The sequence below is a fragment of the Zootoca vivipara genome, chromosome 4 (genome assembly GCF_965207765.1).
Source record: "Zootoca vivipara chromosome 4, rZooViv2.hap1.1, whole genome shotgun sequence".
In the NCBI taxonomy this organism is placed as follows: Eukaryota; Metazoa; Chordata; class Lepidosauria; order Squamata; family Lacertidae; genus Zootoca; species Zootoca vivipara.
This window is the reverse complement of record NC_142587.1, coordinates 67,428,804-67,446,397: the sequence shown is the minus strand read 5'-3', so window position 1 is coordinate 67,446,397 and position 17,594 is coordinate 67,428,804. Positions and strand designations below refer to the sequence as shown.

The window sequence follows — 17,594 nt, the reverse complement described above, 5'->3', positions numbered from 1 at the left end:
GAGTAGAGCTGTTCATTGCAAAATTGGCAGCCCTGTGTCAAGTCCCTTAGCCTGTGTCCTGATGTCACCAACCAGTGTTTCCTCACCTTGTTATGCAGAGGTTGGGAGCACACATATCTTAATGGGTGTGGCTGTGTATCACAAGGCCACATGTCAAGCCTTGCCCCCACCCATGTGTTTGGTGTGCATGAGAAAAAGATCTATATGCTTTTATGTTTGGTGCACGTAGAGATGCCCTACGTGGAGAGGGGATCATGGCTCAATCAGGAGCTATGTGTGTACATCATGCTTTCCAGAGAATCCAGACACACAGATGGCAAGGGGGCATGGCCATTGAATGCATTGGCAGTGAGGGCAAGATTACCCCACATAGCTTTATGACACTCTCTCTCCCTCCCTCCCTCTCTCTCTCTCTCTCTGAATGCACAGTGGGCAATATGAATGGAACACAGGAAGGTGCCTCCCTGCGAGGGGTTGTGCCCATGCCTGAGTCCAGGGGGGCATCTGGGTGGTGGACATAGCATGTCCCTGGCTTTCCACCATTCCAGGTGTTCACCCTAGGCTGACCTATGCTGGTGTCCTGGGTCAGCACTACCTGCAACGGTGCAGGCAAACCATTGGTACATCTAGCTCAGGATTGCCTAGCAGTTCTCCAGAGTTTCAGACAGAGAATCTCCTCACCCTATCATTCTTCAATACCAGCTGAGTCGCACCCCAGTGCTTGAAACAGTTACATCATCACGCCAAAAAGAAACAGCATTTTTAAGAGGGCTGAAAGTGAGTAAATGCCAAAGCATCTGTTTTGTGTGGACTGGATATCTCACTCATGTCTTTGAGCAGCATGTTCCACAAAGAATAAAAGGCAGATGGGGCCAGCAGGCTATGCCATCTAGATCAGACTATGTCTCCAGATGTTGTTGAACTACAACTTCCACCCTGTGGTATGCTGAATGAGATTTTACTAATGGATGGTAGTGGAGGATCCAGACACAGAGATACCATTTTCAGCCACCATCCCTGACCATTGGTCTAACAAAGTTCCAACAACATTTGGGGGACGGAGGCAGGGCAGGTTTCCTATTTCTGATCTTGAAATTCTGGGTTAAATCACTGCTCCAGTATATCAGTTTAAAATACATTGCTCGCTTTTCCATTCACTGAGCAATTGCCTTCTTTCTTATTTTGTGAATTGCTGAACAATAAAAACCCCCAACAACAAACAGTTACAAATCTCTCACGTGTCATTGTTGCAGTATGATTGGAAAGAAGTGATAAGCATTAAAAACAGATAAGCAGTAAGTAAAGCAACACTGTAGCTTCCTATGGATTATTTGTGTGAGTGACAGTGTACTTTGCTGTGGACTCTACCCTTGCCTTTATGTTATGACCACCTGCAGACCTTTCTTAGACAGTACATCCACGTGGGGCGCTTGATTCAGCCCTGTTGATCACCACAGTTCCAATGCATTGCTACTTCCTTCCACACATTCTCCTCAGCAGTCCACACAGTTGACAGGGTCCATCATAGGTGACACAGTCTAGATGGCATGGCATTGACTTGGAGTTTTTTAAGCAGAGGTTGGCTGGCCATCTGTCATGGATGATCTAGTTGAGATTCCTGCATTGCAGGGGGGTTAGACTATAGATGAGCCTTGGGGTCCCTTTCAACTCAACGATTCTATGAAACCCATCCTTATTAAAGACAGATTCATTTCTTTTCAAAATGTTTGATGGCAGCTGATTTTGGGCTCAAAAGCTATGCTGAATGAACTAAGTGATTCAGAAGACCAGGAAGGATGTTTACATTCAGCACAGACCCCATATAGTTTTGCTTTAGGTTTCTCTCATTTCTGGAGGAACCTTCTTCATATGTTCACATGGAGTGGGCAGTGAAGCCACATTCACCAGCCTACTGCAACTTTCATACACCAGCCAACTTTGCCTCCCAGCCTCTGCTCTCTACACTTCTGGGAACTCCATTTGACCAAGGTTCCTCACAGCACAGAGGGCCTGCTTTTGTGTACACTTTTCACACTTAATTCCCCTTTCCAAAATAAAACACGTGTGTCAGGGGAACTCTGGAAAGTCATAGGGATGAGACCTGTGTCCCGCTGCCGCCTTGATGGGTTGACAGAACAAGTGTCTAATTTCACTACAATGAGGCATAAAATAGGCGCCCAAACTAGTAAGATGTTACATAACAAAACAGGATGCTGTTACTGATGGAATTTGGATGCATCAGCAGAAGCCTGAACTGAACACTGAATCTCTGCTGGAGGAGCACACTTTATTTATGGATGCAATCTCACTTAGACTCTCTGTTTGGAAAATAAGAAAGCTGAATTTATTAAAGGAAATACAAGTGTGATAAAGTGGATCCTAGTTCTATCTAAAGAGGATGCCTGTTGTTCTCAGCAGGAGACACACACAAAGATATTTCCTCAACCCAAGGGGGTGATGAAGAAGGGTGGAATAAGAAATGAGATCAGCAAGCCCTTCATTCCATTTGTGCCACATAAAATCATAGAATTGTAGAGTTGGAAGAACCCATGAAGATCTAGTCCAACCCTCTGCAATACAGGAATTTCACCTAAAGCATCCATGACAGATCACCATCCAACTTCTGCTTAAAAAGGGAAAAGTTCACTACCTTCCAAGGGAATCCATTCCACTAACATTCCACTTCCTGAGATTTAGTCAGAATATCCTTCCTTTTAATTTGAACCCATTGGTTTGGGTCCTATCCTCTGGAGCAGGAGAAAACAAGCTAGCTTAATTTTCTGTGTCACAGCCCTTTAGACTTGGAACCTGATTGATGTTTGTTCCAGTTCAGTGGTAAACAGCGGGTTTCCCCAGGGAAAGGATCAGGACAAAAACCCCAAACAGACCCCTACTTGGGCCTATGCCTAGAAATCATTAACCTGTGCATGGGCGTACCCAGGATCAAAACTAGGGGGGGGCAAGGGGAGGGGCCAAGGCATGGAAGGGGAGGGGCCACAAAGTGGGCGGGAACAGCGAACTCGCGCTCCGCCGGGCTGTGCCCCTCCCTAGCAGCAGGGCTGGTGGGCGGAGGCGGAGCCCAGCCCAGCGGAGCGCGAGTTCAGCGTTCCTGCCCGCCGCGCCGCGCTCTCTGGTTCCCCGCCGCGCTTGGCCTTGCCAGAGGGCGCGACGGGGAGCTGGAGGGAGGGCGCAGCGCGGTGGGCGGTAACGGCGAACTCGCGCTCCGCCGGGCTGTGCCCCTCCCTAGCAGCAGGGCTGGTGGGCGGAGGCGGAGCCCAGCCCAGCGGAGCGCGAGTTCAGCGTTCCTGCCCGCCGCGCCGCGCTCTCTGGTTCCCCGCCACGCTTGGCCTTGCCAGAGGGCGCGACGGGGAGCTGGAGGGAGGGCGCAGCGCGGCGGGCGGGAACGGCGAACTCGCGCTCCGCCGGGCTGTGCCCCTCCCTAGCAGCAGGGCTGGTGGGCGGAGGCGGAGCCCAGCCCAGCGGAGCGCGAGTTCGGCGTTCCCGCCCACCGCGCCGCGCTCCCTGGTTCCCCGCCGCGCTTGGCCTTGCCTGAGGGCGCGCCGGGGAGCTGGAGGGAGGGTGCGGCGCGGTGCGGCGGGAATGGCGAACTCGCGCTCCGCCGGGCTGTGCTCCGCCTCTGCCCACCAGCCCTGCTTCTAGAGTAGGGCAGCTGCCCTAACTTGCCGCATGGTGGGTACGCCCTTGAACCTGTGCCTAGAAACCAAAGGGGGGAAAGAAGTGGATGCCCCCCCCACCCCCGAGAGTATCAGTCCAACACCTGAGAGAAGACAGCTGAGAGATTTAGGGCCGTGCACCCCCCCACAGGGTGCCAAGCTGAGGGAGCGCAAAATATTAGTATTATTATTAAACCTATTTTTATATGTGTATCTACTGAAATCCATAAAAAGCAACTACTGAAAGGAATTATTGTGAAAATAAGAAATATTAGGGAGGGCACCAAATTTTACTCTCGTTCAGCTTGCCATGTTACCAAAGCCCATCCCTGGGGAAGGTTACAGAGGTTAAAGGGGCAGTCTAGGAAGCTTGGAGGTTCCTTTCTCTATATGCCTTCTCCCCATTCAGCCCCACCAGTCTTCAGTTCGAAGCTGAGTTGTACCTCAACACTTGCAACAACTCTTGTCATTACCCAGCATCATGACAAAAACAAACAAGAAATTGCTGGAAATGAATAAATGCCCAAACAGAAAAGGGCAGGGGTTAGATGGGGGAAAGAATTCATTTGTCACTGAGCACTAGTGCAGGATTGGACAATTCAAAGTATGGACAAAAACAAATAGCACTTCTTGATATGTAAAAAAGGAAGCCACCTCTTGGTTTAAATAAAAAAAACCCACAAAAATGTGAATAATTTGGGTTCCGCTATGTTTCCGCTCAGTTCACTATAATGAAAAGGTGTGTTTGAGGGTTTCTCCACATCTTTGAGGTTCTATTAAGTCTGTCCCTATAGATATAGGTAAACATGGGAAACGGTGCTGAACAATTTCTTCCTGGAGAATAATTACTCGCAGTTTTCTGCTAAGATCGTTAAGCTGTAGCATGTCAACAAGTTTATCGATACATAGGATGACTCCCAATGCTGTCCACCAACTTGTGAAATGGGATTTCTGCTCTCCTCTTTGTAGCAACCCCTCAACCTCAAAATTGGAGGCCCCCAACAATCATTAGCAATTCTGCCAGTGTGAGAGGGCTGGGGGGGCGGGGCGGTGGAGAGATGAAGCCAAAACTGCATTGCACAAGTGGCTCCTGGCCTACACTATGCTGGATGTCCCCCATTTTATATAGCCTTCCAAACCTTCCTGGCCCTCCTTCATTAGTCTGATAAACCTGGTTCTGGACAAAGGCATTGAAACAAATTAGTTCTCCAGAATCTCACAACTGTATATTCAAATTATAACTACCTATTTTCAGTGCAGTAATTGTAAAAAAAAGAGTATTTGGTGCTTTAAAAGGTAAATTACCCCTGACAGTTAAGTCCAGTCTCGAACGACTCTGGGGTTGCGACGCTCATCTCGCTTTACTGGCCGAGGGATCTGACGTTTGTCCGCAGACAGTTTTTCCGGGTCATGTGGCCAGCATGACTGAGCTGCTTCTGGTGAAACCAGAGCAGCGCATGGAATAATAATAATAATAATAATAATAATAATAATAATAATAATAATAATTTATTATTTATACCCCGCCCATCTGGCCGGGTTCCCCCAGCCACTCTGGGCGGCTTCCAAAAAAACAGAAATTCTAAAATACAGAAATCCATCAAACATTAAAAGCTTCCCTAAACAGGGCTGCCTTGAGATGCCTTCTAAAGGTCTGGTAATTGTTCTCTTTGACCTCTAGTGGGAGGGCATTCCACAGGGTGCCACTACCGAGAAGGCCCTCTGCCTGCTGTTTACCTTCCCGCCGGAGCGGTACCTATTTATCTACTTGCACTTTGACATGCTTTCGAAGTGCTAGGTTGGCATGAGCTGGGACCGAGCAACGGGAGCTCACCCCGTCGCAGGGAATTGAACCGCCAACCTTCTGATCGGCAAGCCCTAGGCTTACAAGGCTATTAACATACCTGGCTAAATAGGAGGTTCAGCCAAATTCATGAAGGACATTACTGGTGATTTGTCGGTATTTATAAAAGTGCACTATATAAGTCTATCTTTTATATAATTACATTTAAGGAGAGGAAGGTGATCTCACTGGGCCAGAAAGCATGCATCAGTACACGAATTTGAAGACCAAAAAAGTGACCAGAAAAGAGAAAAAAACTCAACCCTTGAAAACAGACTACCAAACTTTATTAGACATGTATGGTAACATGACATCCAATGGCATATAGTAAAATGGCATCAAAACATCCTATATAAACACCCAGATGTGCCAAAATGGAGAAAAAAGTTGCAGATAATCACAGAAACATTAGGAAAAGAAAATGGAGTCATTTGAAGTACAATAATTCCTAATACGATGTATGCTTGTCCAAGAGGACCTTAATCATGTAACAAACAAACAAGCAGCTCAGTCTTATACCATTCATTTTTTTTTCTCAATCTCGGAGCATGGTTTGAAACTATGGTTGGGAGCCCGAGGCAAACTATGGTTATTGCAAACACAGAAAGGAGGAGGGGAAGAATATGTGCAGATAAGTGGGCAGGGCCTGAAGCACATACCTGAGCACCAGATCTTTATACAGTGGTACCTCGGGTTACAAACACTTCGGGTTACAGACTCCGCTAACCCGGAAGTAGTACCTCAGGTTAAGAACTTTACCTCAGGATGAGAAAAGAAATTGCACGCCAGTGGCGCAGCGGGAGCGGGAGGCCCCATTAGCTAAACTGGTACCTCAGGTTAAGAACGGTTTCAGGTTAAGAACGGACCTCCGGAACGAATTCATAACCAGAGGTACCACTGTATCTGATTCAACGTTCTCTGTTCAGAGAATTTCTACAGTTGTGGTTTCATGAAGATAACAATCCCTTCCATGCTCTGAGACCTCTTCTGGGGCTTCCATTCCAGGAACCTTCAGGCAAGAGGCTGCCCTAGCCTTCCCCAATCTGGCGCCTTCCAGATGTTTTTAGACTACAGCTCCCATCAGCCCTAGCCTGATGGAGAATGACAAGGAGAGAGAAAGACATCATAATTTTGGGGCACAGGGCTTATCCACACTTCTGCTTGTGGTGTGCCTAAAAAGCATAGGGTCAAGCAGTTTCCCCCTTGACTCGCTCCTTTCCAAGGGAAAGCCCGCATCAGAACAAATGGCAATGGTTTCCCCCATTTGGGGAAGCAGCAGGAGAGTAGAAGTGTGGATAAGCCCACAGTACAAAGTCAAACAAATCTGTCACTACAGAATTCTGACAGAAACTCCAAATTCTGCCTTTTGACCACTAGGTGGCAACAACATGTCCATATGCTCAGAAGGCTTTCATGCCATCCGAATGGAATCCTGATCTTCCATCAAGTATTGCCCATAGACTTCCAAGCTTATTGTTACATCTTTGAGGGCTAAAAACTCGAGGGATGATCCAATCCATATACAGGGGGCTTGGAGATATGCAGAGAGGAGGTGTCTATGTTGGAGAATTCTTCATGCAAGAGGAAGAAGGCATCAACTTTCCTTTTCTAGCTTCCCAGGATGGCGAGATATTTGCACCTTGTGCTAGTTGTGCATTTCTGCAGTAGGACTGCAGCATCATGGAATATGTACGGTCTTGGGATTGGATGCTACATGTCATAGGATGTGTGTATAAAGGACAATCCCAGAAAGAGCTACCGCTTTCCCTGCCACATTCGGGTGCACATTCTGTGACCATCAGTGGGATTTTTGTAGAAAGAAACCCTTGTAAAATGGATGTAAAATTGGGTAGGAACAACCCCACTACTTGCAGCCACGGTCCTTCAAAGCCCACTGTCCTTCTTCACAGCCTTCAGAGGCAGTTGTGCCCATAAAAAAAACCAAAATGGGACATGTGAGATTAGAAGATTATGCAAGGGTTAGGTAACAAGCACTGGAAGCTTAACAAGGCTGTTATCCTTTTATATTTAGAGTAGGGTTGATAATCCCCAGTTCAAACTGCAGTTCTTTCCCTTCTGGTGGCCTAACCGAAACTGATACACAGCACAGGCGATCCCACTGAGACTGCTTAGAAGACGGGTGTGATTTTTTTTGTGGGGAAAGGGGTTCTTCCCATGGCCCTAATGTAAACAGCCCACTCACAGCTGCTCTTAGCACTGCAGGGGGGCGGTGGGGCAGGAAAGACCAGAACAGGATCTCCTTAGGCTCTTGCCTTCAGGTTTTATAAGATAAAAGTCCATACCCACCTGTAAAGAAAGAATTGCTTGCTCAGAGCTTAAGAATCTTGAGATGTTTTTCTTGAGATCAGGTGTGGGGAACCTTTGACTCTCCAACTGCTGAACAACAACTCCCAGAAAGCTTGGCTCAATGACTAGGGATGATGGAAGTTGTAGTTGTCAGGAGCTGCAGTCCGGAGCAGGTCCGCAGCAAAACACTCGGTGTCAGTGAAATTAACTCTTTATTCAAAGAAACCAAGACAGTGCAGGCCTAGTAATCACAGCAACTCTTTCCAGTAGGTCTTGCCCCAGTGAGGCAGTTGTGAGGACTGAAAGTCTCTGCCTTCCCACCGCTCTCTAAGATTCCTCCCCCAGCAACCTGAGGCTCCTTTGTCTTGTCTCTCTTTGCTCTGATCTCTTCATACCTCTTCGGGTTCTGAGACCAGGATGGAAGGGGAGCTGGTCGCACCAGGAAGGGGAGACTCCTTGGATTCTTCAGCAGCCTGTATCAACTCTGTCTCCTGCCCCACCTCCTCTCCAGCCTCTGAATCAGGACTGCTCTCTGCCCCAACTTATTCCTGCTCACTAAGCCCTGTTGCATCTTCTGCTGCCAATTCATCCTCCTCCCAGTCTTCTCCCTCTGACCACTCATCGTCTTCCCACCACCAATCCCCTGGCTCTGAGCCTTCTTCTCCTGGAGGTTCCTTTGGGGGGTTCCCCAGCTGGTGCCTCCCACCACACCTCTGCATCTGGCCAGTCCATGACAGGTCAGCAACATTTGGAGGGCCAAAGAGTCTTCATGCCTGTTTTAGATACAGCGCTTATTTCTTCCCATATGCCCACATGGGCAAGCGATGGATTAGCACTGCCCTCAAATCCTGTTCATGGTCCTCTGACTCATCAGGACCTGGTGTTGGCTCTTGTGATCTCACATGATGTTATTTGATGTCATGAAACCACATGTGATAAAGTCACAGGTGCTCATAAAACCAAATCCACAATCAAGATTAAATCACAGTGTGGGCAAATGATGCTGAGGGTTCTGGGAGGAAAGGAGAAGGTTCAAATGAGCACTACAAATAGGTTAGGTAGCATCCAGGGAACAAAAAAGGTGTTCCCTGGAATGCAAATGTTCAGCCGGTTTACTACTCTGATCAGCTACATATAATAGTACTAATTAAAAGTTTATTATTATTATTATTATTATTATTATTATTATTATTATTATTACCCACTCTTCACCATAAGATCCTAGGGTGGATGAGAACAATATAAAAATATAGATTAATATAAGTTAAAACAAGTCTAAAAATGTGCTAACATTGGAACCAGCATATATTAAGTGCAGCCCTAGAATAAATAATCATTAAATAGACTGCGTATTGTAGTAGAATTCTGGCCATCCCAGTTACCTTGCTTAAAAAACCCCAGCAGGGCTACTGTTTTTTAAATGATCTCCATTATCGCAGCGTATATCATTTATCTACAGTGAAAGGATGAAAAGCTAAGTCACAGCTTCATGAAGCTTATAAACCTGTCAGTCTTCCAGGCAGTCTGGGCATTTCTAACCAAAAGCTTAGACCACTAAGCCAACCCCTCTGCCTTTTAAAACACTTCTTAAGAAGCATCAGCAAGATAGTGGGAAGAGGTTAATATCAGGTCTGGCCAAGGGCTGGATTCCGACAGCTTAGAAAAAGTAATCTCACCTTTCATTACCAAATTTATTTGAAAAATGAGATTATCGGAATGAATATAAAAATTCCACAGGATTGCAATTCCTAGATATGGCAAGACTCTGGGCATCTAGCTTTGTTGCCAAATTACAAAACCGCATTGTTATTATTGTTATTTTTAATTGCAAACAATGCTGGGCAAATGTGCTGTTAAAGATGTGCCTTTTAATGCCAATGTTTCTGATAGCATTTAAATGTGCTGAAGATTGTACACTTGAGTATTATTAAGTGCCCCCAACAAACATATACCAAAGGATGAGAACGAAAGGGAAATTGAACATACAGTACTATGTGAAATTTAACTGAAGTCTCTCTGTTTCCACTATAAACACAAAGATGTATTTGGGTGAAAAGCCTTCTTTTCTTCCTAATACTGCTGGAAAATGAGCTCCAGAAATGGTGGCCTGGCTCACAAAGAGCCAGACTAAAGGCATAGTCTAGCCAGCTGAGGAGTCTCATGAGAGCTGGGATGCAAGAACCTCAGTTTGCCTGGAACATGCTTTTCTGTAGACCTTCAGTAGTTGTGAACTGGGGTTACGATGCAGTAGCTGGCGTGAAATGAAATGGTTTTACTGCTCGTATTTTAATTGCGAACCTCAATGTTTTACACAGCCTTTTTAAATGATAATTTGAATTCTGTTTTGGGAAGATGTTTAGATTTGGAAAGGTGGCTTAGAAGAAGGGCCTTAAATAAAATAAATACATCAGACAAAGGTGAGGTACTCCTTGACCTCACTGAAGTTAGCAGAGAACAACCTGCATTGGGCAGGTAGTGAAATGCCTTTTAGCAGTGTCTGTGGTAGCTTCAAATATCCTGGAGAAATGGTAGTTTGAAGTGTTAACACAGACGGTAAACGATGGATGATAAATTGGACATAGGGAAGATCAGTGCCCATATGTCATCACCTGTTTAGGAGAGAAATTGACTATGAATGGAATCATATCCTCTAGCAGGGCCTTAGCTAGGACACTGGTGTAAAGAGATGGGACAGACTGAATTAGAACTAGATGAGCAGAAAGGGAGCACCATCCATGCAATGGACAAGTTGTGGGGATGGAAGGTGCAAAAAATGAGAGGCGCAGGAGATGTGTTGAAGAATTTGTACAACAGAATGGGAGGGTGGGAGAGCAGCATGGGTTGGAGTGGAAGAGAGTTGGTGTGGGATGAAAGATCTATTGGTTTTTAATTGATGGATGGATTAAAAAGGTCTGAAACTGGATTGTATTAAGGGACTGGTCGGGACACCCAGGGAAATGTTTTTCGGGGAAGGGAGGGACTTCGGGATCGGAGTGAAGTAGCAGTGGAAGAAGATTGGAAGAAATTTAAAATTTATTTAAAGAATAAATGTATAATAGATTAGAATTAGTGGAAGTGAGGGAGATAAAATAGAAGTTGTAGATAATACAATGGTGTGAAATAAGTATTGGTAGAAGTTAAGGGCAATTAAATTAAGAAGTAAGATCTAGATAGAATATAAAAGGATAAGATATAAAAGATTAAAGAATTAAGGTATAGTTAAAGTAATAAGTAGAATTTATATAAGATTTAGAGTTTACTACGGAGAACATGTAAAGAATCGCAGAAGGAGGTGGAATGAGGAAGTCAATAGATTGGAAATAAGGGTTATAGTTAGAATTTTTGTTTTTTGCATTTTTGCATTTTTTTCTTTTTTGTATTCTTTTTGTATTCTTTTTTATGTTTTGTAATCTTCTTTGTGTGTTTGGTATTTTTGTATGTTTTGTTGTTTGAGAAAATCTTTAATAAATACATTATTAAAAAAAAGAACTAGATGAGCAGTTGTTCTCATCTTCCGTACTATGACAGAACGTATAAGTCCTCTGTCTTCAATCTGTCTCTTTGTCTTCAATAGCCTATGAATCCATAGAGACATAGGCTATGCACATATCATACAATTAAAGCATATTATTTCTCCCCAAAGAATCCTGGGAACTGTAGCTCACCACTCCCAGAGCAAGTGTTGCTGTTCCCATGATTCTTTTTTGGGGGGAGAAATGTATTTTAAATGTATGGTGAATATGTAGCTATAGTTTCAAGATCCAAAGATACAAGGAGGTGAGCATCCATCCTTAGATGTTTAGGGTTTGAAAACATAACCTGTACCCTGCAAAAATGGACACCACAGATAGAGCACACGGAATTTAGAGGTTTGGGTATCTATGTACAGGCCCCTGTGCAGGCAAAACCTTGAAAAGTGGTGAAGATCGGGGTGGTGGCAGCAGGTACCACCCCAAACCTCTTCTACGTAGTCATCTGTGCACAGATTGAAGGCCTGCATGGTGGTTTGCTATAAAAAGCTCACAGACACACTGCAGACCTGTGCCCGTGCAGATCTCCAATTTATTCTCATCATCATGTTGGAGTGAGGAGAAAAGAAGAAGAGTATCAAAAGGTGGGTGCAAAGGAGAAGACAGATCAGAATGTGACTGGGAGGAGGTAGAAAAGGATCAGAAGTGGTATCTGGGGGAAGGAAGCATGTTGTGTTCAGTAGCCTTCATCTACCTGGTGCCCTCCAGCTGCTTGGGACTACAACTCCCATCAGCCACAGCTGTAGCACAGGGGTGGCCAACATATTTGGCCCTCAAACATTTTATTGAGCCCTCTCCAGGTCCCCCTAGATTTGGTAATTTTAGGTGGGTTTTAGGAAAAAAACAAAACAACCATTTTTCTTCTTGCTCTTCTTCCTTATTGACACTAGTTGTTTCAGGGAGAGGGTTGGTATCCCAACCTACCTGAACACCCACCCCAATCTTGTAAAACTGTTCCCTGCTGTGTCCTGTCCTTGGTGCCTCCTTGGCTTCCTGGCTCTCTTTCAGGAGAGATTGCATCTTTCTGTCAGCCTACAGAGCCAGCTAATGCTTCAGCAACTTGCTGATATAGAGCCAGATCATACAGTGTGGTGGATAAATGAATTGAAACCACCAGGAAGAAACAAAAGAAAGAATGCTTCTATCTACCTATCTAAGTCTTGACTGAGGACAATCCATAGTGGCCAACAACCCTGACGCTAAAATAAAACTAATGCATCAATAGAGCAAAACTTCAGACCAGGAAAAGACCTGAAGGGTTCACACTGAACTGATCCCATACATAATCCAGTTAAGCCATTGTAAAGGTTACTGAGCCCACTCTGACAAAGGTCCCATCTCTATACATTTAAAGTAGTATCATACCACTTTAAACAGCCGTGGCTTCCCACAAAAAATCCTGCAAACTGTAGTTTATTATGGGTGCTGAGAGTTGTTAGAAGACTCCTGATCCTCTCATGAAGCTACAGTTCCCAGAATTCCCTGTTGAGAAGGATTGATTATTGTACAACTAAATGATCACACTGCCAAATCCTGCTCATCCCCTTTAAAGAAGTGCCACGGTTTCCAATATGTTTGTTCCATACCTGGAAACATAATGCACCTTTTTATGTTCATTTCCTTTTCTACACTTAATGTGAAACTGATATAGCTGTAATGCCAAATACCATCTGGTAATTGCATTCTGTAGTCTTCATTTGATGTGTAGAGCACTTCCTGTGATCATACATGGGTATCTCCTGCATGTGTGCACCAGCGCATGTAAGAACATATGAAGAGCCTAGTGGATCTGGCCAATGGCCAATCTAGACCAGCATCCTGTTCTCACAGTGGCCAACCAGATGCCTATGGGAAGCCTGAAAGCAGGACCTGAGCACAACAGCAGTCCCCTCACTTGTGATTCCCAGCAACAGGCATTCACAAACATACTGCCTCTGATAGTGTTGGTAGAACAGAACCATTAGGGTTAGTAGCCACTGTTAGCCTTATGCCCTCTAATACTCTTTTAAAGCTTTCCAAGTTGGCCATCACTGATTCTTTAGTCCACATTTTGGAGAAGTCCAATCTAGGTGTACTGGGTGTACACCAGCTAGGTGTACTGGGTGTACACCAGGGTGTACATTTACACAAACAGCTGAACATGTGGCAGACTCCTTGTATATATGGACAGCACAACGTGAACAGCCCCTGTGTCGCTAACATCATGGTCTTATCCATTTCAGTGGAACTTACTTCCAGGTAGGGGTGCGTAAGATTGCAGTCTCAGACAAACTGCTTCTGAGTACGATCTGCATGGTTCGATTGCCCATATATACCATTTAAAACCAACAGCACGGACATAAAATCGATTCAAATCCAGTACAGATGCCAACTGCGATAAATATCTTCATTTAGAAGACTTATGTTAACACATGGAGGCTGATTGCAGACATGGGCTGCAGCTACAGAGAGGCATGGCAACTCCTACAAAAGTTCTCCAAGGGGTGTGGTGGAGTTGGGCAGCAGTTTGATTCATTCAGTGTTTGTTGATGCTAAGTCTCCCCTTCTTGATCCAAAGCAAATTTGCAAAGAAAACACTAGGCTAGATTTTCCCTTCTGCCCCTTGAAGCTTGTCACTTCCTACTCAGTTCAGACTATATCTTTTATTTAAATAATGCTTCCTAGCCTGGTGCCCTCCTGATGTTTTGGACTATGATTCCCATCAGCCAGAGCCAGCAAGACCAACCACCCACATCTGAAGATCACCAAGTGGGGTGGGGAAAGTTGATTTAAGCACATAAACTCAATGGTGCAGCTGGGTAGTTTTAGACCCTCATATGAGAAAGGCCCTTTAGATCACCATGTGTATTCACCGTTGTGTAGCAGACAATTAACATTTCTCTCGCTATTCCAGTGTTTACAGAGGTTTCTACAGTCCTGATTAGTGAAAGCAAAAACAAAACAAAACAAAAAAACAGCTTGCCACCCCTGATTTTTTTAAAACAAAACTCTGAGCGTATTCAGCATCACATTTTAAACTCCGTTCAAGCACAGTCATGACTAAAGAAATAAAATGGTGTTTGCTTCTGCTGCCCTGATGCTAGGCACATTACTTTACATTCCTGCGTATAAGACTACTTTTAAACCCAGGAAAATCTTCTCCAAAGTCGGGGGTCGTCTTATACGCCGGGTCATATTTCTTATACAGTGAGTATATCCCAAACTCTATATTTTAACTGGAAAAGTTGGGGGTCATCTTATACACCCAGTTGTCTTATACTCCGGAATATATGGTATTTGTCAAGAAGCATTATTATGCTGCAGGAAAATATAATTATTTTCAAAGCCTCTTGTCACCATTTACCTAACCGGCCAGCAGTCCTGGATTATAATTTTTTTAAGAATAGAAAGAGAGGATGCTGTGGTGACTAGGGTCAGTTGGCATGCCCATGTTGGCTCAAGTGCTGATGCTGGACTTGTTTGCTGCTGTCACTAAAATCTGGTGGTATTTTTTTTTTTCAGAGGATGGGGGCTGTAGGGCCACAGACTCTAGCTCCCACAGACTCTAGCTCTGAGCTCCAGCCTCAGCTGCACCACTGCAGGAACTGCATTATTATTATTATTATTATTATTATTATTATTATTATTATTATTATTATTATTACTTTTTGTTATTTTCTGAAGTTACATAACAAATCTAGCCAATCAAAAATTCAACAAAGGAGAAAAGAAACATCACAAAATCTAAACTATAACAACTAATCAGAAATAGAAACACCAAGTGGCTTCTGTGTGCAGACTCTGCAGAAAGTTTTCTAATAAATGCAGACATACAGTATTTAAATCAATAGAAAGGGAAAAACAACCTGTAACATAGCTGTATATTGGAGTACCCCCTAGGGATTGTATTTCCTTTTGCATAAGCCTCAAAAAGCAAGAATAGTTATTTTCCCCGTGGCTCATATTCTTTTCTCTTTCTCTACCGAGACAACAGAGCACCAGTAGCTCTCTGTCCCTGGGCATGTATGCAGTTAAACACAAGAAGAAGGGACAAGGAAATAGCCAATATAGTTGCCATCCCATTTTCCAGCAGGAATCATATACCTGTACAGCTAAGGAGGTGAAAGAGGAGAGCGCAAAATATGGTCTGAAGCTCAACATCAAAAAAACCAAGATCATGGCCACTGGTCCCATCACCTCCTGGCAAATAGAAGGGGAAGAAATGGAGGCAGTGAGAGATTTCACCTTCTTGGGCTCCTTGATCACTGCAGATGGTGACAGCAGTCACGAAATTAAAAGACGCCTGCTTCTTGGGAGAAAAGCAATGACAAACCTAGACAGCATCTTAAAAAGCAGAGACATCACCTTGCCGACAAAGGTCCGTATAGTTAAAGCTATGGTTTTCCCAGTAGTGATGTATGGAAGTGAGAGCTGGACCATAAAGAAGGCTGATCGCCGAAGAATTGATGCTTTTGAATTGTGGTGCTGGAGGAGACTCTTGAGAGTCCCATGGACTGCAAGAAGATCAAACCTATCCATTCTTAAGGAAATCAGCCCTGAGTGCTCCCTGGAAGGACAGATCGTGAAGCTGAGGCTCCAATACTTTGGCCACCTCATGAGAAGAGAAGAATCCTTGGAAAAGACCCTGATGTTGGGAAAGATTGAGGGCACAAGGAGAAGGGGACGTCAGAGGACAATGTGGTTGGACAGTGTTCTTGAAGCTACGAACATGAGTTTGACCAAACTGCGGGAGGCAGTGCAAGACAGGAGTGCCTGGCGTGCTATGGTCCATGGGGTCACAAAGAGTCGGACACGACTAAACGACTAAACAACAACAACAACAGCTAAGGAGAGGTGGAAATTCCCTAGGTGAAGCTTTCCTTGACACTGGATATAAAGTGATAGGAATAGAAGTTTGCCGAAAGGAGAAGAATGGCAAGGGATGAAATACGATAATTTCTACATTATCTTATTTTAAAGATTTCTCTACCACTTGTCAGAGTTTCAGAGAGGACATTTTGCTTCATTTCGAATTAGTGCAGGCCCTGTAACCTCCAGCTGAAATCCTGTAACTTTTTATAACCACAAATGTTCCGATTGTTTCCCCCCCTCCTGCTTTTGTCACACTGTATTGCCAAAGTGCCCCTCCAGGCGGTAATAATATGGTGACACTGTGGAAGCATTGCAGGACTATGAAAATGCAATGATATGTAGATTGTCCTGTATAAATCCACCATTAATGCTTATTTCCATGTTGCAGAATAGACTTGCCAAAACAAAAAACCACAACAACACAAAACACTAGTCTGGAGGGGTCCTTGGGACTGAATTTTAACCATAGCCTAGAAAGAACAGAGGGTTTCAGGGCAATTACCATATGGATGAAATATGGCAGAAAATGAATACAATGGAATAAACCTTTGATGTTGGACTGGTCAAACCCTTTACGTGAAATACGAACCTTAGCCTTCCTGGCCTTTGTTAACCTGATGCCCTTCAGATGTTTTGGAACACAACTATCAGCCCCAATCATCATGGCTAAAATAGAAGAACTACCGTAGCAATGTGTTGAATGTATTAACACATACTGCACACGGTTCAGCACAATCTGAATATTATAAACCGGGAAAACCCTTTGTTGAATGTGTGTTTGCTCTTATAATTGTTAATAAGAGTAAAAACACTATGCAAATACTGGAGCTGCAAGTTTGTAATTTCACAAGTATCAATTTCAACTTAACTTTCCTTATTGCCCCAAAGTGTTAGTACATGTGAAGTTAGCCATATGAAGAAAAGATAGCATAGAAAGTTGTTATTGCTCTTGTTATTTGTGGTAGGCAGTGCAGCTTATGAGCTGTACATGGCATTTAATAGCATGCTAAACACCTCTAATTGGAATCAGCAGGTAATTTAAGCAGAAATTGCCCCAGAGTGACTTCAAGCAGCAAAACAACAGAAAGCTAATTGAAATAAATAGAGAAAGCATTGTTACTCGAAAGTGTTCTGTTAAGATGGCTTTCTGGTTTCTGTGAGTGCTACATAACAGTTTCTAAATTAATGTTTATTGTGTATTTCAGTTTCCTTTTCATCTATGCAGTGATCTGAAACTGGTTCCTTCTAGGTCTAGGAAAGGGTATTAAACTGCAATGGATAATTATGTACCTTACAGTGCTATCCAGTACATGTCTACTCAGAAATAAGTCCCACTGAGTTCAAAACAGCTTACTCCTCGGTAGGTGGAGATATGATTGCAGTCTTAGT

General features: G+C 44.1%; 1 protein-coding gene across 3 annotated transcripts in view; it reads right to left on the bottom strand.

The window, feature by feature from the left end:
* The window catches only part of GUCA1C (guanylate cyclase activator 1C), a 44,488-nt gene that overhangs the window by 4,600 nt on the left and 22,294 nt on the right, over positions 1-17,594 (bottom strand). The gene's annotated exons all lie outside the window — the stretch shown is intronic.